Source organism: Phoca vitulina, unplaced genomic scaffold, assembly GCF_004348235.1.
Source record: "Phoca vitulina isolate PV1807 unplaced genomic scaffold, GSC_HSeal_1.0 scaffold18, whole genome shotgun sequence".
Lineage (NCBI taxonomy): Eukaryota > Metazoa > Chordata > Mammalia > Carnivora > Phocidae > Phoca > Phoca vitulina.
This window is the reverse complement of record NW_022589721.1, coordinates 26,742,349-26,766,349: the sequence shown is the minus strand read 5'-3', so window position 1 is coordinate 26,766,349 and position 24,001 is coordinate 26,742,349.

Sequence of the window (24,001 nt, the reverse complement as noted above, 5' to 3'; positions counted from 1 at the left end):
TCCAAGAGTGAGGAAGCAACCCCCCCCCCCACCCCCAGGAGACTGACAGGGGCATATTGTCACCCTCCCGGACAGCAGGAAAAGTTCAGAATGCCCATGCCTGTGAGTCAGTGGGAAGGAAGCTTGGTGACCTCAGGACATAGTGTCTGTCAGTGATCATTGCAAAGAGCACTCAAACTCACCGTGCTCAGCGGAAGAATGGCTTCCTCCCCAGAGATGTCCGTGTCCTAACCCCAGAAACCGGGACCATGTTACCTTACAAGGAAAGGGGATTTTGCAGATAGGATGACGTTCAGGATCTTGGGATGGGAAGATCATCCTGCATGACCTGGGTGGGCCCAACGGCGTCACAAGGGCATGTATAGGAGGGACGTAGGCAAAGCAGAGTCCCAGACACAGATGTGACACCAGAGTGACGTCACACTGAGCCAAGCAGTAGTGGGCAGCCTCTGGAAGCTGGGGACAGCAGGCAAATGCATTCTCCCCTGGAGCCCCCCAGAAGGAAGGGAGTCCTGCTGACACCTTGATTTTAGCCCAGAGACCCATTTCAGACACCTGGCCCCCCCAGACGATAAGACAACACATTCACGTTGTGTGGAGCCCCTAAGCATGGCAGCTTGTTATAGCGGGCCCAGGAAATGCATGCAAGCATCAGCTAAGACGGAGCCGTGGGGGCTCTTGAAAGATTCCAGAACTGTTCAGTGGTTGTTTGCTCCTCTCCTTGGCCAGTTTCCTCCCCTTTTTCTGTTTCTCCACACGTAGAATGCATGAAAACTTTGAAGCCAAGAATACTTGTGGGCTCATCATGGGCATGCCAGAGGATGTTTGTCAGTGTCCCTGACTCCGATCCAGCTTAAACGCCAGGGTAGAGGTGGTAGCTGAGGCCCCCAGTCCAGTGGGACGGGAGACAGCCACGCCCCAAGTACTCAGAGGTAGGGGGTAGGAAAGCCAGTTTCCCCACAGGGGCTCTCCTGGGGTCAGAGGAAGCAGAACTCAAAGGATGCCTTCCCTGAAAAACACCCTCAACAGGGACTTTTGGAGACTCCACGAGTTGGCACCAAAGTCAAGTGGCCCTTGGCGCTGCTAGTTCTGAAGATTCCTGACAGCTGGGCCTGAACACAAGGCCAGGCTTTGAGCCTTGGCCACCTTGGCCAAGGTGGCAGTTTTGGCCTCTCCGGGTGGCAGAGGAGTTGGTAGGCCTGGAAAGCAGGGCTGGTTAATCAGTAAGGTTTTTGTTTATCTGGCTTGGCCTTTTGGTGACTTAGCACTCCTTGGCCTATTTATGAGGGTTTGCGATATCAGCATTTAATCAAAGGTAATGAGTAACTGGGGTCCTGAGGCCTCCACACCTGCCTTTTCCAAACACAGCTGATTGGCCCCCGTCTCCCCAGGGACTTCAGGCAGGGGACAAATCCGACATGGTTGAGAAGAGGTGGCCTCCTGTGGAGACATGCTTGAGCCCTGAGCCGGCTGGCCTTGGCTTCAGGGCCCAGGTCTCCTCACTAGCTGTGGGTCACCCAGCCTCTCGGAGCCTCCCAGTCTGTGTCTACAAGGGACACGCCTTTGTCCGTTCAACAAATGCTTCTTAACCATTAACTCTATGGCCTGCGATGAGCAAGGAGAATATGATACAATGGAAGAACGGCAGTTGAGAGAATTTGGGGTGCCTAAGAAGTACCCAATAAATGAGAGGTTTCCTTCCCCTTAGTCCCAGGACAACAAAAGTGACCTGAGTTTACCCTGAGGGTTCCCAGAGGCCCGGAGCCTCTAAGAGAGGTGTGCTGGGTGGGAGAGGGGCACATTCAAGGTGGGCATGACCCAGGGACTGTCACCTCAGTGGTGGCAGGTGTACCAAGCATCTGTGTGTCCTCAAACAAGTGGCTCAGTGTCCCAGAGCATCAGTTTCCTTGTGTCTAAAATGAGAATAATTAGCCATGCCGCCCCAAGTCGGGACACGATTTTTCTAGAAAGCTGTGTCCGTGTGGCTGGCACAGAGAAAGCGTTCAGTAGAGTTTGGCTCCCTGCTCTGCTCCCCAGCTGCATGGCCTCACCCCATGCTCCCAGAGCTCCCCGGCAACGGAAAGCCTTATTCTGTAAAGTAGGGAGCTGCCCACGGCTAGATGTTCTCCAGCAGAGATAAGACTTCCACACATGGGGTAGTCAGGAAAGATTGACGTCAGGGGCGCCTGGCTGGCTCAGTCCCTGCAGCGTCTGACTCAGCTCAGGTGTCGATCTCAGGGTCCTGGGATAGAGCCCCGCTCCGGCTCTGCACTCAGCACGGGGTCTGCTTCAGATTCTTTCTCCCTCTCCCTCTCCGTCTGTCCCTCCCACTAGTGCCCTTTCTCTAAAATACATGAGTAAATCTAAAAAAAAAAAAAAAAAGGATTGGCGTATATGGGCATGCTTGTTGGCTTGAGATGTGTTGGGAGCCACTTGGAGGGGACAGTGTGTTCCAGGGAGGCTGACCACTGGGGAGATGGGGAGCAATGGGGAGAAAAGTAAGAGAGGTGATAGGGTCAGGGAGACATCCCTATTCCTCAAACCTGTCTTCTACCAGGACATAGGGGTCTAGAGTGTGTGTTCTTGCCAAAGGCTCTTTTTTTGTGGCCATGTACAAGGTACCGCTTGTTCTTGAGGTCCGGAGAGTTTGAAGACTTCAAAGACATTTAGGAGAGTGTCTCCTGATATCATCATAACATGTTAGGGCTGGAAGGAGGCACAGACACTCTTGGGCCTAAATCCTTCTTCTACAGATTAGGAAACTGAATTCCCAAGGCTGGTGGAGATTTCCCCAAGGTGATAGCCAGGAATCTAGCCAGGTCTTCATCATCCGGGCTGTGCCCAGAACAGATCTGTGGCCTCACACAAGCCAATTCTAACCCTGTAGCCTTCCTCCCAGTGTCCGCAGGCTCCCGGGGCCACCTCTGATGGAGAGAAGACCCAATGCTCCATGCTGGAACATTCCAGAGCATGGATGTGGAAATGTGCAGAGGCCTCAGTTCAGCCACCAGGGCTGTGGTTGAGAGAGAGAGACCCCTCCGGGAAGCTGTGGCAGGGCCACTGTGGGGGTCTCCACAGAGGGCAGAGGTAGAGGGCAGGAAGTCAGAGGCGACTGTGACAAGAAGTGGAGCCATTTGAACTGTGGTGTTCATGATATTTGGTTGCAAAGAACAAAGAAAGGAAACGTTCGGTACCACGTAGTGAGTACTTTCTATATAGCGGCCACGTGCTACATCCTTTAGATACATAGTTTCTTTAATTCCTAGGTATCTCTTCCCCAGAGAGGCTGTCTATGGAGAGACTCGTCCCCTATTCCTCTCCACCTCTGCATTCAGCTCACTTTCACACATTTTGTTTTTTATTGAAGACATTTATTCATTCATCTAACACATGTTATTAGGTACCTGCTATCTGCCAGGACTGAGGATAACACGGTGAGGAAAAATTTTCTCGAAAGTAAACAGTTGTTCCTGCCACCCCGATGCCACTAGTCTAGAGGTAGGACAGATAGATATTCAATAATTTTACAAATAGCTCTTAGTTTCTTCCCATGAAACCGTGAGCCCATGAAGACCAGAACCAAGTTTTTCCTCTGGGGAGGAATGGTCGGAAGAAGCTCATAAGATCCTGAAAACCGCTGGTTAAATATGCAGGAGTCTTGCCAACCCGCTTGACTGTTGGTAGCTTGAAATCGATGACAGTGGGAGTATTCACACCACGGAAACTGGCGAGGGCCACGAATCAGGGCTTTTTTTCTTCTTTTTCCGAGTGTGGTTTATGGGCACAGCCTCTTCTGTGTCTTGCTGGGCCCCACACAGCAAGAACTCGGGAAATGCTTATCAAATTGATGAGCACCCATAAATTCCTTTTCTTGAAAGAAGCACTGGATTATGCCCATTTTTTAGACAAAGAAACTGAGCTTTAAAGGGGTTAGTAATTTGCTCAAAGGTCGTACTCAAAGTTAGTAATTTGCTCAAAGGTCGAGGCTGGATTCAGGCTCAGGTCTCTGGCTCCTACACCTGGCTCTCAACCTCCTATGGGCAGGCCAGGCCTTCCAGGGAAAGGGAGCTGTCTACACCGCTGGAAAGGGGACGGGAAGAGTGCCTGGTGCTGGGACACCCAGGGCTGCCCGGGTAGGCGAGGGAGGGCTCTGTGACGGAGCCTTGTGAGATCAGAGCTGGGTTTCTGAAAGTCAGGACCAGGCCCCTGAAAAGTGGAGACAGAATACGCTTTTGCCTGTTGTTGATTGGTTTTGTTTCTAAAAATATGAAGGCCCTCCCTAGGGGCCTGGAGTCCTTCCCGGGAAGGCACGTTTGAGGCCCATTCCAAGGTGAGGTCAGCTGGCTCACCCCAGGGCCAGTTGCTTAATGGACTGGTGTTGGCAGAGCTCATGGGTAGAACTGTTTCTTTTAATCAGAAAAGATGTTCACTAAAGGTTCCAGGTCACCTAGGCCCGCTGCAGCTGCTGCCTCCTTCAAAAACCCGAGAGCTTCTCGAAGGGGTTTGCACAAGGGCTTCCCCTCTGGCTGGCTCCTGACTTGATTGGTGCTCACCGCACAATAGGCATTTGGTGCATGTCGTGAATGAACGAGACAGTGCATCTCTAATACGGGTTAAGTTAATAGCACTTGTTTATTCTGGTTTAAAAGTAGCATAAACTTCGGGGCACGTGGGTGGCTCAGTCAGTTAAGCATCCCACTTTTGGTCTCAGCTCAGGTCTTAATCTCAAGGTCGTGAGTTCAAGCCCCATGTTGGGTTCCACACTGCGGGTGGAGTCTACTTAAAAAAAAATAATTAAACTAAAAGTAGCATAAACTTGATATAATGTTACTTTGGAAAACACAGATAATTATAAGAAAGAAAATAAAAACCACAACCCAAGCACAGAGATAACCACGCTTATCATTCTGGTGCAGTTTTTAAAAAATATGTGTGTGGGTGTGTAGGTACATGCATATCCTTACTGAATTACACAGTATATACACATTTGTATTTTATTTTCACATAATCCTGTCTCAGAAAAATTTCTCATGCTTATTAAAATCCTATAAAGAACAGGGCACCTGGGTGGTTCAGTTAGTTAAGTGTCTGACGCTTGATTTCGGCTCAGGTCATAATCTCAGGGTTATGGGATCGAGCCCCGCATCAGGCTCCATGCTGGGGGTGGAGCCTGCTCGAGATTCTCTCTCTCTCTCTCTCTCTCTCTCCTTCTGCCTGCCCCACACCCCACTCGTGAGGTCTCTTTCTCTAAAAAAAAAAAAAAAAAGGAAATAAATAATAAAGTAAAAAAAAATAATGAAGTCCTATAAAAATCTTCATTATTCAGCATACTGAGATTACCAAGATTTATGGAACTGATCCCCTAATTTTTGACATTTCTTTTGTTCCTTTTTTTATTCTTATAAATCACACTGTGTGGTGATGATTCTTCTACATCAATCATTATCCAGATGCCTATTTTGGTTTTGCTTCCCTTTTTATTATGATTCCCTAGAGATGGAATTAGTGGGTTAGAGAGTAAGAAGTTTTCAAAATAATATGTATTACATAATAAATACATTTTAAAAATACTATATGATAAATCAATACTAAATTGATCTCTAGAAAATGTGTTCCAGGACATTCGAGAGCCGTTGAGTACTAGCATTTTGAACTTTGCGAATCCAGCGGGTAACCGGTGTGTGTTTCTTTGATTGCTGGGGCGGGGAGACCACATCTTCTATGTGCTCGTGAGCCCTTCACCCTTCCTCCTGGTCCACTGTGCTCCCCCGCCCCCGGGCTCTGAGGACGCAGGTCTCCAGCACGGGCTCTGAAGCGGATACCGGCGGGTGCTCGCCGCTGGCCCCCTTCTGCCCCGAGGCCCGGGGGCTGCCTGCTCTCGTGGAGGCTGATCAGAGCAGCAGAACCACCACTTTGTGTGGCACGGTGGGCAGCCCAGATTCCAGGAGAAGATTGGCACGGTGTGAAGATTTCTGGGAAAAGCCACAGCCCACCTGGCCAGTGCCCGAGGCCAACTTGGCACCCTAACGCCTCCCCTCCTCCGTGGGAGGCAAGGACTGGGGGGCGGGGGGGGGCGAAGGCAGGGGTGAGGGTGCAGCCTGTCTCCAGGCTCACTTGGCTCCCAGCAAGGACAGACGGCCGCAGCTCCAGGCTGCCGGCTTCCTCCGCAGGAAGAGGGTACGAAATGGAGGAGGCGAGGAGAGGCTCCTGCCTCTAGGGTCTGGATTAGGAAGGAGCTAGAATCATTTTAGATCCTCCCTCAGAACTGACACCGAACCAGTCCACCAGTGCATTTCTGGATCACAGAACCAAAGGTCCCTTGCACCCTGTTATCCAAGGGGAGCAGCTATGGGCTGGGGCTCTGGAGCCAGACTGCCTGGGTTACAATCCGCACCTGCCCCTCGCTGCCCATGTGACAGTCACTTCTCACCTCTGTCAGCCCTCAGGCGCTCCATGAGACCGCAGACGTGGTGGGCTGAGCACAGTGGAGACAGACGGGGAACCCTCCCTCAGAAGGGTTAACCACTACTTCTATATTGGGGTCCTATTGCTGCTGTAACAAATGCCCGCGAAATTAGTGCCTTAAAACTTGGGATCTTCCAGGGGCTCCTGGGTGGCTCAGTCAGTAAGCGTCTGCCTTCGGCTCAGGTCATGTTCTCAGGGTCCTGGGATCGAGCCCCACGTCGGGGAGTCTGCTTCTCCCTCTCGCTCTTCCTCTGTGCTTTTCCTCTCTCTCTCGAATAAATTAATAAAATCTTTAATAAAAAACAAAAAACTTAGGATCTTACAGTCCCAGGAGTCCAGAGTCCTAAACGGGACTCGATGGGCTAAAAGCAGGGCTGGGTCCTTCTGGAGGCTTCTGCCTGCTTTCCCTGGCTGGTGGCCCTACTTCCATCTTCAGAGCCTGAAACCGCAGCCCTCTGACCCCCGCTCCCATCATCATGTGTCTGGCCTGGATGCCTCCCTCTTCCAGCTATTAAGGACCCTTGTGATTACCTCGGTCCTACCCAGATAACCCAGGATAAAGTCTTTATCTTAAAATCCTTAATTGCATCTGTGAAGTCTCTTTTGCCAGGTAAAGTCACATAGTCACAGGCTGTGGGTGTTAGGATATGGACATCTTTAGGGGGCATTATTCTGCTTATCACACGATTTTATTTTCAGACGTATTTACTGAGTACCTACCTACCTGTTCTTTGTCAGGAGTAGTGTCCTACTTTGCTCTGAATAAGATTTAGGACAATTTTCTCCAGGAACTCACAGGCTGGTGCAGGGGACCTGTAGGTAAACACATAACCAAACTAAAGATTTTGAGGTGTAAAGATGTAACGTTATACAGGGAACAGAGAGCCAAGGGAGGAGAAAAAGATCTGAGGGAGAAAGAGGCCATGTCAAGGGGTTTGCTGTAATTCTGGCTTAGAGCCTGTCTAATCTGTCTAATCTATCTAATCTGTGTTGAGTCAGGGGCTGAAGTGGCTAGAAAAGTGGCTTGAGCCTAGAGAAGAAGGAAGACACTAGATCATAGAGGGCATATATATCACGGTGAAGAGTTTGGACTTTATTGAGCGGGCCATGGAGAGAAGATGAAAGATCTAGAGCATGGGACATGGTTAGTCTTCTAGTTTACAATAATAAGATGGAGTGTGGGCTGTGGAGGTTGATAAGTGCACAAGGGGGACCAGCTTACCCACCACCATCCATCCATCCATTAAATGTATTTAGTACCTATTTTTCCGCCCGGCACTGTGCTCAGAATGCAAAGACATAAAAAACAATCTGTGCCTTGAATAGCTCAGCTTCTAGAAGAACTGGCAGTTGAATGAAAACCAATTACGATAAATGTGGTAAGTATCAAGATAGCAAAAGTTCTCAGGGGCGAAGGAGATGTGACTGAAGGAGGCACATTAGAAGGATACCTAATTCAGCCAGAGTGTGAGATCAGGGAGGACTTCCTGGAAGAGGCAATACTTAAACTGAGTATTTAAAGTGGAGTAGGCATCAACAAAACAAAATAGAAAGGTGGGACAAGCATTCCAGGCAGAGAGGACACTTAGAAGCATGAACAAGCCTGGTGGATTCTGAAGTTCGCCGAGGGATCCAGAACAAGACCCCAAACTCAGCAAGTAGCAGGAATTTTTGTCCCAATGCCCAGCAGAATATGAGGTGCGCAAGGGCTGCAATTTTGCCTTGCTCCATGTTTTACCTCCAGAAACTAGAACAGGATCTGACACATAGTAAGTACTTGACTAATACTTGTTGAAATAAAGGAACGATGAATGAGTAATGATGAAAAGGATGTTTGTGCCCTTATGTATGTTTCCAACACTCCTCCATTGTCACCAGCTGGTGATCATTCTTACTAGTTTTCAATAGTGAGTTTCCTACAACTTGCATTCTATTTCAGAACTGTAACTCTCACGTTTGTTGTGAATTATTTTGACATTGAAATGGACTCAGTGTTCACCATCAGTCTGTTGACACCAGCTTGTCCATCTCCTGATGTATCGTTTGGGTGACAGGAACTCCTATCAGCTGGGTTTTCTCTTGTTCTCATTTTCTTTCCCCATGGAGAGCTCATGGACACTCTGGTTCCTAATTTCTTCCTTGGCTGCAAATGTCTGTCTGTTGCCTTCCTATCTGAAAGTCAACTTGGCTGGAATTCACATGTTTGGGCCTCCCTTCCTTCCTTCAAAATTTCATTGCCATTGTTTCTAGCAATTAAAAGTGCTGGAGAAAAATCGAGAGTCAGCCTGGCTTTGTCCCTCATACTTAATTGCTTTTTCTACCTGAATGTGTCCAAGGTCCTTTCCTTATCAGGAAAATTCAGGAACTATATCTTGGCATGGATTATTTTGCAGGCTTTGTGTGTGTAGGTGGGGCAGGGCAGGGAGTGGGGTGGGGGTACTTTGTCCATTAAATCTGCATATTTATTTCAGGAAAGTTTCTTTAATACATACATGTGAATAATTTTTCTCCCATTTTTCTGTTTTCTTTCTCAGAAACCCTAATTATAATATTCTGGCTGTCTTCTGTTTGTCTTCCTCCTTTCTCTCTGCCCTGTGTGACCCTATGTTTCACTGCTGGAGCCAGGACAGAGGGGAGAAGATAGGATCAGAAAGAAAAGAACGCCAGCACACATCAATTTGTAGCCAGTGGTTTATGGCTTTCCTTTGAGTGAGATGGAAAGCCATCAGAAGGTCAAGAAACAACTGTTATGTTTACTGATGTCTTTGTTTTTATTCTCGGCAAAATAGCTACAGTATCCTGGAACACTCCAAGGTGATTGTCGGCTGTCTGTTGAGTTAAACATGACCCTATTTGGGGGCCACTGGGAATCCATCCAACGGTATGATCTCTGTGAATATAGCTTGGGTCGTAATCCTCCGCCCACAAAGCCAGTCTGCGCTGCCTCCCTGGATCCCCCCCTCCTGGTCCCAGGTCCCGAGTAAGCAGCAGGACTCAATCCAACTCATGGGCACCTGGCGGGCACTGGCCCTGTGCTTGGCTTGTCCATCCGTTATCTCCTTGAATGTTTCCAGCAAACTCCTTGCAAGCATCCATCCTCATCACCAGGCTTAAAGGAAGAGGGAGTGCATGGGGGCAAGCGAGGGGTGGAGGGCAGCATCTGAGGGCCTCTTACACAAAGTGAGAATGTCTGGCCTCAGGGAAATGGCTGGAGCAGAGAAGCCGGGGATAATGGCTGCCCGTTTTGCAAAACGTGAAAGACAACGCAGGTGGGTCTTTGCACAAAGATTAGGGCCATGGGGGAAATGGGGCGCTCATTGTGTTGGGAGCCAGAGACATGAGGGCAGGCCAGGCCAGAGATATGGGACAGGAGTGAGTGGGACAAGATGTTTGCCTGTGCTGGGCCCCTGGGATAAGATGGAGGAGGAGCAGAGGATGTTCAAAAAGTCAGAGCAGAGCCGTTGAGTTTCCCAGAATGAGACTGTGACACAAGGATTTATGTGCGGGGACTTTATTGGGGAAGTGATCTCAGGAAGCACCAGGGAGTGGGAAGTTGAGGCAGGGAAGGGGATGGATGTCCGGTACATCCATGAGCCGTCTCCCACGATGGGCACCCGGGGCTCGCTCCAACTGGGGTTCCCTGAGAGACTGCAGAGAGCACCGAGGGGTGAGAGAGCAGGACATCACCCACCAGCGGCCATGGTTACAGGTGGCTCCTGAAACTCCCTGGCTCCTCCCTGGCCTGCTCCACACGCAGGTTGAGCCTGCTCCCGCTCAGAGGGTTCGGCAGGTCCCAGGAAAAGAAGCCATCGGCCACCGAGAGAAAGTGGGTGAGCATTGACAGCATCCACCTGAGCATTGACAGGGGTGCAAAGGGTTCCCTCGGACGTGGCTGTCAGTGGGGGGCACCACATGGGCTCTGCGGGACTCATACGGCCCTGCCCCAACCCCGGCCACCTCTTCTACTTCTGATCATCGAGGGGGCTGTGGGAGATGAACTCCGGTCTAAGGGGCTCAGAGTCCCACCCCCTCCACTGTCGGCAGTTTTCTGGGAAGGATGTTCCTTTTCAGCTTGAGCAAGGGAACCATAAAACCGGTCGCCCCAACTCCACCACGCCCCATCCAGGCAATTCAGCCTGGGTGAAGCGGTGTCTCCTGCCAATCTTTCCTTTTTATGGCTCTAGAAGCAACACTTTCACATTACATAACGTAGGGGAAATACAAAAATGTGGAAAGAAGGAAATGAACAACACCTGAAATCCCATCACCCGGGGACAAATATTGTTAACATTTTTGTCATTTACCTTTCAGATTGTTTTTATGACACATTATTTTTTAGATGATCGAAGTCATCATTTTATGTATATAGTTATCCATCCTGCTTTTCTGAAACCTAACATACCCTGAGGTTTTTTTTTTTTCCTAGTTAAATAAACATTTGCAAACATGACTTTTATGACTGCCTATCAGCCCGACAGGTGGTTTATCATTATCTTGTCCGCTCAGCACATAATAGCTGGTCGTCAGGTTTGTATCAAATATTTGCATTCTAGGGAATGCTCTGGTGCTTCTCCTTGTGCTGGGAGCTGTTGTATCTCAGATCATTTCCTTAGGATTCCACCCCTCCCACTGACTCTAAAGAAAGGAGAGTATCATGATGGAGTCTACAATAGAACTGAAACAAAGCAGAGTGGGAGAGAAACCAGAAATGCATGGCCAAGTCCACTGGAAAACTTCTCTGGAACAAGGGATGTCACACTGATCTGTTTTAGTTTAGTTTTTTTTTTTTTTTTTTTAATTAGTATTATTAAAGGGACACCTGGGTGGCTCAGTCAGTTAAGCATCTGCCTTTGGCTCAGGTCATGATCCCAGGGTGCTGGGATCAAGCCTTGCATTGGGCTCTCAGCTCCACGGGGAGCCTGCTTCTCCCTCTCCCTCTGCCCCTCCCCCCCACTCGTGCTCTCTCTCTCTTTCAAATAAATAAATAAAATTTTTTTAAAAAATTAAATTAATATTATTAGGGACAAAGCATGCTGAGGGAAAGGAGAAAATGCGCTATCAACAATTTCTTCACATGTTCTCTTAGGAGTAATGGAAAGAGAGGCTAGAAATGACTTCTAGTTGCTAATATCCATCCTTTTGGGGATAGAACCCCAGTCTTTAAATGGACATATTGCTGAGCAGTTAAGAAACTACATTCCTGGGTTCCTTTGCACTGTGGTGACTATGGGACCAGGTTTTAGCCCATGGGAGGCTAGTACAAGTGTCATAGGGGATATGGTCGACAGACTGTCATAGTGGCATCTGTGACCCTTGCATCCTGACATTCACATCTGTGTGTGATCCCTTCCCCTGGAGGAGGGCAAAACTCTGCCTTGCTTCTAGACATGGAGAATGCCGCAAAGGTCATAGGATGTCCTTGATCACATGTGTGGGATCACGTGTACACATGCACATACTTACATACATAAAATGGTAATGTCTGTCTTACGAGGAGTCTCTTCCTTGCTCGTTTGATGAAGTAAATAGGCCAGTTAAGGAAGCCCACGTGACAAGAAACCGCATGTGGCTTCTAGGAGCTGAGAGAAGCCAGAAAGAAATGGAGGCCCTTGATCCTACAGCCACAGGGTTGGAATTCTCTCAACAAAGCCCCCTTAGCTTGGAAGTGGGTTGTTCCCCAGTTAAGCCTGCAGTGAAAAGGTAACCCTAGCCAACACCTGGATGGAGCAGTCATGAGTCCCTGAGGTAGAGAACCCAGCTAAGCCACACCAAGGCTCCTGACCCACAGAAACTGTGATGTGACAGATGCACAGTGTTTCAAGGCACTAACTTTGTGATAATATGTTATGCAGCAATGAAAACATGCATGACACTTCCAGAAAATTGCCTTAAAGAGAGGATTGCCTTCTTCTGACCCACCTAAAATTGCTTTCTTCTGACCCACCTCCTCCTGCTGGTGACTTTGAATTTGGGTGGTGCTGTGGCTGGAGCTGCAGCAGCCCTCTTGGGACAGGAGACCCTGAGACTGAAGCTGTGTGCTGAGAATGGAGCAGAGAAATCAGAACCCTGGGTTTCTGGGGAGACTGCTTCACTGCCCTGCTGACCCGGGCTGCCTGCCTCTGGGCTTCTTTTATGAGAGAGATAGCTTCTCTCCTATTTAGGCCACTGTCACTTGGGGCTTCCTGGCACATGGCAGCAAGACCTCATGCTAACTGATGGAGTACAGCGGATAATAGCCCAGGCTTGGAGCTGGACAACCACGGCTTGGAGCCTGGTCTGCTATTTCCATGTGGGGGACTCTAAATTTTTCTTTACTCCTCTGAACCTGCGTTCCCCCATCTGCAAAATGGAGATTAGCATAGTCCCTACCTCGTGGTTTATTTAAAAGACCGCGAGTAAAGAGCTTAACACAGCACCTGGCTCAGTGTAAGTGTTCAATAAATGTTAGCTATTATTATTCTCAGCTATATTATTCACTCAACAAGATATATATAATGCTCGCTAAAGGCGTTGTGCAGGTGGCAGAGAAGAGCAAAATCCCTGTTCTCCAAAAGCCTGCAGGCATCAGTGAAATATTAAGATACAAGTGAATGTGAGCAGTCGAGTGCCATGCTGGAGAGGTGCAGGCGCCCTGGGACCAAGGGGGAGGCACCAACCCTCCTTGGGGTGAGGACTAGTCAAAGCAGGCCCACAATGGATTAAACTCCTCCTAAAAGACTTAGATTTGCTGAATACATAAACAAAGAAACAGGTTCCAAGGATGTGCTGCCTACAAGAGACTCTTTATTTATTTATTTATTTTTAAGATTTTATTTATTTATTTGACAGGGAGAGAGAGCCAAAGAGCAAAAGCAGGGGCGGGGGAAGGCAGATGGGGAGGGAGAAGTAGGGAGCCCGATGCGGAGATCGATTCCAGGACCCTGGGATTATGACCTGAACCCAAGGCAGATGCTGAACCGACTAAGCCACCCAGGTGCCCCCAGAGACTCACTTTTGATGTGAGGAGATATGTAGGCTGATAATGAAAGGAAGGAAAAAGATATTCTGTGCAAATGGGAACCGAAGGAGAGCTGGATCCGCCACACTGGTATCAGACAAAAGACACTTTAAGTCAAAACTGACGACAAATGGATTAATTCACCAGGAAGAGATAACAGTTGTACATGTTGATGCACCCAACACCAGTGTCCCTAAATATTTGAAGCAAACACTGACAGAATGGAAGAAGAAACAGCCACACGGAAGGAGTAGGAGATTTCAAAGAAGGCTCCGTGGGAGGATTAACATTGGAGCTGAGATTTGAAATACCAGAAAAGATTCTCTCAGCTAAAGAAATGAGATGGTACTTATTTTGTTAAGGCTATCAGTTGATATTTTTGGTGTATTTTTTAAAAATTTTATTTTTAAAAAGTCAACAAAAAACCTTCAAGGGTGTAAAGTTTTTTAAATTAGTTTCAGAGGTAGAGTTTAGAGATTCCTCAGTTGTATATAATACCTAGTGCTCATTACATCACACGCCCCCCTTCATGCCCATCCCCCGTCTGGCCCATCCCCCAACCCCCTCTCCTCCAGCAACCCTGGGTTTATTTCCTAGAGTTAAAAGTCTCCTGTGGTTTGCCTCCCTCTCTGTTTTTTCTCTCTCTTTTTTTTAAGATTTTATTTTTATTTGACAGAGAGAGAGAGAGAGCGCACCAGCAGGGGGAGTAGCAGAGGGAGAAGGAGAAGCAGACTCCCCGCTGAGCAGGGAGCCTGATGTGGGGCTCGATCCCACGACCCCAGGATCATGACCTGAGCCGAAGGCAGATGCTCAAACGACTGAGCCACCCAGGTGCCCCCTGTCTGTTTTTAGCTTATTTTATTTTTCCTTCCTTTCCCTTATATTCATCTGTTTTGCTTCTTAAATATTTAACACATATGAGTGAGATCATATAGTGTTCACCTTTCTCTGACTGACTTATTTCACTTAGCACAATACCCTACCTCTAGTTCCATCCACATCATTGCAAATGGCAAGATTTAATTCTTTTTGATGGCTGAGTAATATTCCATTATATATATATAATGGACACACACTACATCTTCTTTATCCATTCATCTGTTGATGGACACCTGAGCTCTTTCCACAGTTTGGCTATTGTGGACATTGCTGCCATAAACATTGGGGTGCATGTGCCTCTTCAGATCCCTACATTTGTATCTTTGGGGTAAATACCCAGTAGTGCAGTTGCTGGGTCATAGGGTAGCTCTATTTTCAACTTCTTGAGGAAGCTCCACACTGTTTTCCAGAGTGACTGCACCAGCTCGCATTCCCACCAACAGTGTAGGAGGGTTCCCCTTTCTCCGCATCCCCGCCAACATGTGTCTTTTCCTGACTTGTTAATCTTAGCCATTCCGACTGGTGTGAGATGGTATCTCATTGTGGTTTTGATTTGTATTTCCCTAATGCCGAGTGATACTGAGCATTTTTTCATGTGTTTTTTAGTAAGCCCTATTTCCAACAAGGGGCTCAAACTCCTGACCCTGAGATCGAGAGTCATATGCTCTGCCGACTGAGCCAGCCAGGAACCCCTGAGATAGTATTTATATCATGTCACATCTGTACTAAGCGTTTTTCCCTAAGCTCTACCTGCAAAAACTCATTATATCATCCGCTGCCCTTCAGAAGGGGGCATATGATTTTTCCCACCAGACCAATGAGGAAAACAGAAGCCCAGAGAGGTTGGGCCGTGTGCCCATGACCACACGATTAGGAGGTGGGAGAACTGGGATTACGACCCCATCAGAGCTCACCCCATAACCACCGCTCTCCACACCTGCACCGGCTGGCATGGCAGGTAGCACGGCAAGGGGGGGGGGGGTGGAAGGAAAGGCACAGACACCTAAATGTCCCAAGGTGGCGTTCCAGGTGGCACGAGCAAGGGGTGCATATGGGCCCATGGGGGTAAGGGGCAGGGCCCGAGCAGAAAGGGCCTTACTAGCCATGCTTAAGAGCTGGGTCTTTAGGCTGAAGTCAACAAAAAACCTTCAAGGGTGTAAAGCAGGAGGTGATCAATGCTCAGTCTTGCTTTCCTGACAGATCTCTCCTGCTTCACAAGAGGAGGGGATGACAGAGGCCAAGGGAGAAGGGTGTGGGTAGGGAATAAAGATGGTGGGGAAAGAGAGCAAACATGACTTCTAGAGTTACCCTGCTAAGTTCAAGCAGCAGACACTCACGGCAGTGACTCTATGCTGGGCCCAGCGCTGGGTGCTCTGGGTAGAGTCAACACCAAGAGGTCCTCCCACAGAGAGCCGCTCCTGGAGGAGACAGGCCGTGAAGGTGGTATTACCCCACCCCACAGCTGAGACAAGCCAGAACTGGGGAGGTGTCCCAAAGGTCAAGCCATGGGTTGCACTGGAACTTGAACTTAGACACAATGTGCTTTCCTCTGGACCTTCCTAATCATTTTTGGTAAATAGAAAGTACTGGAGATGCAAAGGATTGCCCCTGCCTACTTCAGGGGAGGAAGCCTGAGAAGGAAAAGCTTCCTCCTGAGGATGTCGTCGGGGTACTGACCATGTGCCAGGCCCGTGGCTCGCACCAGGAGCTGAGGACTGCAGATGAAGGTGGACCTGCCCCTGACCTCCAGGAGCTCACAGTCTAATGGGAGAGATATGGAGTTAAACAGGTAACCAGAGACGCTTTGAGAGCCTTGGTCCTTGAGCATCCGGAATTCCACCATAGTAGGGCAGCAATAATGACATCAGAACTGGAGGGAATGGCCTTTGCGTGGCCTCCGTGTGTCACACACACACAATCGCTGCTTTGCTCCCTTCAAACGCACAAGTCTTAAAGTGGGGTGGCCCCTGAGATCCACCTGCTCTCAGAACTCATGCAATCTGGAGTCTGAAAGGCAGCTCAAGTCACCTGAAAACGCGCTTTTGCTACATCGGCAGAATACTCTGGCTTTGCGCACTTGTGACAAGTCCCAACAGACCATCATCTACACATGTTTTATTAGCTATTATGAGTCAGAACCGCCAACCAAAGTGGGGAATAAACGGCCAAAGGAGCATCCACCGTGGAGTAAACAGCCCCACACATGGCAGAGAGCACGTTCCACTGGGGAGCCCAGGGGAGCCCGGGCTGGTTGCCGAGAGCGTGGGCAGCGTGGACTCTCAGGAAGCTCTCAGGAAGCTCTCAGAATAGACAAGAAGCCTGGAGGAGCAGAGTCAGGGCAAGGGCCGAAGCCAGGGAGCTCCGGGGGCTCAGTGTGGATGTCTCCTCAGGGCTCGTGCCAATGTCCTGTGGCTGCCATCACAACTTGCCTCAAACTCTGTCTTGAGGCAATTCACGTTCATTGTCCTAGATCTCTGCAGGTCAGAAGTCTAAAATCAAGGTATCGGCAGAGCTGTGTTTCTTCTGGAGTTTCCAGGGGAAAAATCTGATCTATGCCTCTTTCCAGGGGCCGCCCACATTCCTGGGCTCATGGCCCCGTGTCTCGCTGCCTTATCTCCCTCTGCTTCCCAGGTCATGTCCCCTCCTTCCACCCGATGGACCCCCTGCCTCGTTCTCTTAAGGACTCCTGTGATTGATTCTATCGGTCCATTTTGAGATCCTTAACTTAATCACACCTGCTAAGTCCCTTTTGACATTGAAAATCACACACGGCCAGGTTCCGGGATGAGGAATGTGGACATCTTTCCCGGGGTATGAAGCTGGGGGTGAGGAAGGGCCACCCAGAGCAATACCAGCCTTCCCTGTCACGCTATGATCATGGGCCCCGTGCCAAGGACCTTTCTCCAGGATTGACTGCTCCTCCTCGACCATGCCGGAGAGGCTTTGTTAATATACACACAGGAAGCAAGGAAATTGAGGCTCAGATTAAAATATCTTGCCCAAGAGCACCCACGTAGTAGGTGGTCAAGTGCAAAAACCCAGCTGTAGGAGACTTGAAATTCCAGGCAATAATTAAATCAAGTGTTAGGCGACTTTGTTTTTTTTTTTTTTTTTTCTTTCTCTATTTTGTTTTCCATGAAATTCAAGGTTGGGTGGGTAAAGAAAGGAATCTGATAAACTTGCTCAGGCCTGGAACTTTTCCCAGAGCCCTGGGGGCAGAGAACCAAATTGAACAGACACACCCTCTGGGCCAGAGAGTTCTTTTCAAAAAGCCACTCCGGCGGGCTCAGTTCCTGTTTGTACCTCTGGGAAAGGACTGCCCCGTGGTCGGAGCGGAAGGAGGATCTAGCTCTCCTGGAAGGCAGGAGGGGACTTCACTCCCGAGCATCCCTGGGCCGAGCATGCCGGAGACACAGAGTACAGAGAGGTCAAGCAACCCGCCTGAGGTCACATGGCGGGGAAGAGGGTACTCTGGTACAAAGGCAATTTTGCCAGACCACAGAGCACCTATGACCGGCCCTGCTGAAGTGACTCTTGGAATAGAAGTAGCTTTGGAATCAAGGATCACGAGCCAAGGACTCCTCCCCAGGGGCTGGAGGAAGACACCCTCATTCCAACCAGGACCCAGAGAAGGAACACGTTTCTCCTCTTCTCCGGCTTTTGGTGACCTCAAGTTCCAAACAGGAACTTCATGCCTAGAATCAGCAACTCTGAGGGACTCAGCAAGCTCTGTCCTGGGAGACCTCAGCTTGTGAGCAAAACAAGAGTCTACATAACATGTTGTTTTATTGTTTTGTTCCCAATCTGACAAAGAAACATTCCGTGGGCAGCGCCCTCTTGCTCATCTGTAAAAGGAGAACTTCGGGGCTGGTGGGGGAGGATTCCAGGGAGAGGCTGAACACGTGCTCAAGGAGTCCAGGGCACCTGGAGGCCACTCCAGGCGGCATGACTTCAGGCAAGTGGGGTCCCTTCTCTGAATCCGGCTGCCCTGTCTGTTGGAGGAAAGGAACAGGAGGGGGTTCAGGGGTTTTCTACGGGTGACACCATCTCAGAGTCCTCACCTTAAGAAGGCTGTTCCTCTGAAGAGGTCAACCGCGACCCTCCCCAGCACCCTTTGTGCCTAAGCATGAGGAAGTTCCTGGCATCTCCACCAAAAGCAGGCTCTGATCCAGGAAGGTGGACAGGGTCAGCCCCAGGGCAGATCACAGGGCAGGAAGCCTGTCTTGTAACAGAGGATCCTCCTCTCCCCCTGGGTGCAGACACATTTCCCTGTTGAGGCCCTTTCCCCGCCTGCCTGCAAACTCCCTCAGTGCCCATGGCACCCGGGCCACACTGACCCCTTTTCAGTTTCTCAAACCAGGCAACTCCTTTCTCACTTCTGGGTCCTCTCCTTGGCAATGCAAAGATCTAGAACCCAAGCCCCCGGCCGGGCTCTCAGCTTGGTCAGTGACTCCCTGTATGACTTGAGTTAACTGTGCTTGGGCCTCAGTTTTCTCTTCTGTTCCCAGGGGGGCAGCTGCAAATAAGACCCTTTTATCCTCCAGTTGAAGGACCCACCTCTCGCCGCCCCCACCCACCCAGCATCCGGGAGACAAAGCACTCTCCCTGAACCCAGGGCCAGGCCATTGTCACCCATCAGTAATGGTCATAGAGGCAGAAATAGAGGCTGAGACGGGTTGAGGGACCAGTGAGTCCCCACAGCCCCATCGCAGGCACTGAGACTTGCCGGCCTGTGTCTCCATGGGCACCACACCACCTTGCTCACAGCCTTTTGGGGAGGATGCCATCATGGTTCCCGAAGGTCCGGCCGGGCTTGGCCTGGGGTCTCTTCCAAGGACATCTGTGTCCCTCCAGCTGACCTGGCAGTGGGTGAGTGAAGCAGTGCTCAGGTGTCCTGGCCACTCCTTGCCCCCAGGCACCACCCCCCCCCCCCCCCCGGGCCAGGGGCTTAGGGAGGTACCTGATGACTGACCCAGGGCCTTGCCATGTAGGAGGAGAGGACTGTGGGTTGTTGTTAAAAATACTGCAGGGAAGTCACGCTTCCCTTTTGTGGTAGCAGCCGAAAGGCCTGACCTGAGCTCTGGGGTCTCAGAGCTTACACCCAAGAGATAAGTGACTGGCCCTGCCCCCCTCCAGCTTAGGGGGAAATAGGAAGCTTCTCAAAGGGCTCAGTCCCACAGTCCCACACACACACTGGGGGCTCGCAGATGCCTCAAATAAAAGCTCTGCTCCTCCTCACCAGCTCTGGGGCCCTGGGGGGGGTGGTCTGGCCTCCTGCCCCTCTTTATAGTCAGCCCCCCAGGCTCCCCTGCCCACTTCCCTCCTGCCACCCACCTGGGCCTCCTTCTGACCCCTCCAGCCAAGCCCCTTCCCTCCTCCGCCCTCTCCCCTGTGACCCTCCCCTGAAACTCCCTGCTTTCACTCCCACGCTGTCTTTGGTTCATGCACCGTGCCTTGGCTGAAATGCTTCCTTTCCAGAGAAGCTTTCCTTTAACCACGTGGTCTACATTGGCTCCCCTCCCAGCCTCATCATTTCCCATTCTCTCTGTAGTCCTAGTGTTTTCCTTCATAATATGTGTCCTGAGCACATGAGCCTCTATATGCACTTGTTTGTGAGTTCACTTACACACTGTGTTTTGCCCTCACAAGAGGAAGCTCACCAAGGGCACGGATTGTTCTTTCCTATGCACCAATCTAGACCCAGTGAGTAGTTTCTGGTACGTAGCAGAGGCTTGGGTCAGTCAGGATAAATTAAGTTATGCTGCAGAGACAAACATCCCCAGGGCACAGGGACTTAAAGAAACACTCAGAGGTTCAGGATGGTGTGAGTGCCGACCTTGACTTTCTGCTTTCCATAGTAGAAAGAAGGGAACGTGGAGAATCACACACCAGAGTTTAAAATATTCATCCAGAAGTGACATACCTCACTTCATGTCATTGACCCAAGCAGCTCATACAGCCCTGAAGAACGAGGAGGAAATAGAAGCAGAATATTTCAGAACAGCCCCAAGGGAAACAGCAAAAATGGTCCAAGTTGTCCAGATGTTCTGCATCCATGGCCCTTACACCAGGAATTTATAGCTCTGCCATCAAGGCGTGGAGTCCATCTCTCCCTCCTGGCCTCTGGGCAGCCTTATGACACGCAATGGCAAACAGAATGAGGCAGAAGTGATGCTGTGGAGTTTGCAACCGAGGCTCAGAGGCCTCGACCCCTTCCACCTGTTCTCTCAGAACCTGGGCCAGCCTGCTGGGAAAAGACACGTGGCCCGGTGACACCAGCAAGCCGACAGCTGGACATATGAGGGAGGGGGCTTGGAATACCAGCCAGCCTCCAGTGAATCTGCCAGAGGACCCAGCCAAGTTCAGCTGACACCTGACCAGATGATTGCCGCTACCCCGACCCATCGGCTTACGAGCAATAATAAATGCTTGCTGTTTCAAGCCACTGATTTGGGGGCACTTTGTTACACAGCAGCAACAAACTGTTATAAACCCTAAGGACAATATGGTGCTTGGTGAATATTTGTTGAATGAAAGAGGGACAGCAAAGCAGCTTCTTTCCCTCCCTTGCTTGCTCTACCAAGCCAGGCTGAGCTTCTAGGAATGAGGAATCCTGACTTAAAATGCAAAGCCCTTTGTGAATTGGTGGCAAGATTTACTGGAAAGTCTAGATTACATTCTAACTCTGCCACTCCCTTGAGTGGGTCCTTGGCTGGGTTCTTCTTCCTGGTGTCTTAGTTTCCCTAGAAGGAAAGTGAGGGGCTAGACTTGTTCCCCAATGGCTCCACCAACCCTGTGGGCTCCATCTCCCAGAAGACAGAGACCACCGAGGGAGAACAAGATTCCGCTGCTTCCCAGTGGTGTCTTGGGGCAGCTGGATTGAACTGGAAACCATGGTACCATCCCAGGCAGATGGGTCCGTGTTGCCCTTGAGTATGGGAAAGACAAGACAGGGGGAGATTTCTAATTCCCTGGAGGGCTTCCTCTCCCCCTCAAAATCTCACAGCCCAAATCAGAGCCCACTACCACTTAAGCAAGCCCCTCCACTGAACCCATGGGATATAGAGATGGTCCTCCCAGCCCCCAGACTTCCATGAGCCCTTGGTGCATGCAGGGGGCAGGGAGGACTGCACCTGGAATTAGGATTATATTTCTTCTACTGAGCCCATCCACTGGGCTTTTTATTCCATTTATTGTGTTTCCAGTTCTAAAAGTTTCATTGGCTTCTCCTTTTCTATCTTTCTGTTTTCCTTGAGATTTTGTTTCTTTGATGAAGCTTTCTATTTTTTTTTTTCATCTGTTTCAAGTATATTCGTAGTTGATCGCTGAAGTATGTTTAGGATTTCAGCCCTAAGATTTTTCAGATAATTCTAAAACCTCTGTGTTCATGGTATTGGAATTGATGGATTACCTTCTCTCGTTCAGTTTGAGAGCTTCTTGGTTCTTCCTGGTTCTTGGCATGAGGGACTTTTGGTTAAACTCTGGACATTTTTTTGTATTATGTTATGGAGCCTCTGGATCTCATTTACACCATCTGTTTTGCTTGGCTTTTTCTGATACCACTGCAGTGAGGAATGGCAGGGGTACTGCCAGATGGAAAGGGAAGTTTAGGTTCACTCTTTGGCCTTCAGGCAGGGACACCCGGGAGCTCCTTGTTAATTGTTTCTCTGTTAGTCCTGCTAAGACCCTACAGGAGAGGGCAGGAGGGTGCAGTTCCTGCCCCAGCTGTGGACTTGAAACTGAGGAACAGAGAGGTTCATTACTTGCTCAATCACACACAACCGCAGTGTCATATGATGAGGGCTGGAAGCTGCATCTGTGTGACTCCAAAGCATGAACTCTGACCCGTTCTTCTCCATGGCCTCTCCATAGAGGCTGTGATCATGCCTTACTCATCCCTGTGTCCCAAGGGATTGGGATGGGGCCTGGATCAGTACCTATGACACGTTGAATCACCATCACCAGAAATACTGAAGGAAGTTGATACTCAGGCAGCAAGGAGAAGCCTTAATGCAGGGCCAGCCCACGAAGTCAGTGTATGCTCTGTCCACCGGGCCCTGAACAGCTCACTCCACCTCTCCTAGCCTCAGTTTCACTCTCTGAACACTGGGGCTAAGGAGACTTCAAGTTTCATTAAGGCGATACCTGTAAGATCATAGCAGTTCCTGGGGTTGCTGTTGGCCATCAGTGTGTCTCTTCTTGTCCCATGGAGTGAAGTCCCATGGAGTCTAGAGGAAAAATTGCAGGCCCAATGGATGATCACCCACCAGAGAGACGGGGCTCTGAGAGCCTGGGAGGTGATTCAGGGTTAGACCAGAAGAAGCTGTGGTTGGAGGCCGTGGGGTTGAGAGCAGGACATTCAGAACAAAGCAGGAGTGGGGAAAGATGCTCTCTGGGGACAGGCTCTGTGTGGAGGAACCCTGGGCTCTTAGGACATCACTGGATTCCCACCTCACTCTGAGAAGAGCCCAGGACGGGATACCTGGATGGCTCAGTTGGTTAGGCATCTGTCTTTGGCTCAGGTCATGATCCCAGGGTCCTGGAATCGAGTCCCATATTGGGCTCCCTGCTCAGCAGGGAACCTGCTTCTCCCTCTCCTTCTGCCTGCCGCTCCCCCTGCTTGTGCTCTTTCTGTCTGTCTGTCAAATGAATAAATTAAAAAAAAAAAAAAGAGCCCAGGACACTGCAGCCTGGGAGGCGGACCCTGCAGGATGGAAAGTCTTTGGACTTCCCTCCTCATGCGGAGAAAGAAGGGACGGGGAGGTTTGCCAGCCCCTGACTCCCCGTCCCCCTGGGAGTGTTGTACCTGGAGGGGGGTGAGTGCTGGGGGCCTGATGTCAGGGCAGTAAGGAGCCTCAGGCCAGTTTCCAGCAGGGACCCGCATGCCTCCTTGGAATTCCTGGGCAGATTTTCAAGAGCTCAGGGCAGCTTCCAAATGAGATCTGGGTTCAGATCAGGAGAAAATGACAGTTGTTGTCTGCTTCTATGGAAGGCAAGGAATGAGGAAGATCATACACACGGTGGCAAGTGCCTATTCAAAGGCATTTAAAGAAAGCTTGATTTTCCAGTAGCTTCCCAGACTCGTTGACAATCCTGCAGCCTCCAGGGATTGCTGCCTCTGCTCCAATCTTCTGCTTCTCCCCTATTCCTGGGCCCCACCTCAAGGGCCTTCTCTTACTTCCTCCAAACAGATCAGCTCCTTCCGGCCTCAAGACCTTCGGTTATCATCCTCCCCCTGCCTGAAATGCTGCCCCCTGACTTTCCAGGGACAAGTCCTGGTCCCACTTAGATTTCAGCTTCAGTGCCAGCTCAGCAGGCTTCATCCAGATCTTCACCACTGCCCTCTGCAGAGTCCTGCTTGTCCTTCGGGTCACTGTGAATTTTGTGACTGCTTTTCGTTTCTTGCTGTTCTTACTAGTTGTGGTCTGGCTCCAAGTTCCTTGAAAGCAGAGACGTTCCATGTTTCTGTTCACCAGTGTATCCCTATCATCCAGCGTGGTACCAGACCCCTAGTAGATGCCCAGAGACATTTCGGTTTTTTGTTTTTGTTTTTTTAAGATTTATTTATTTATTTATTTGAGGGGGGAGGGACAGATGGAGAGAGAGAGAGAGAGAGAGAGAGAGAATCTTAAGCAGACTCCCTGCGGAGCATGGAGCCCA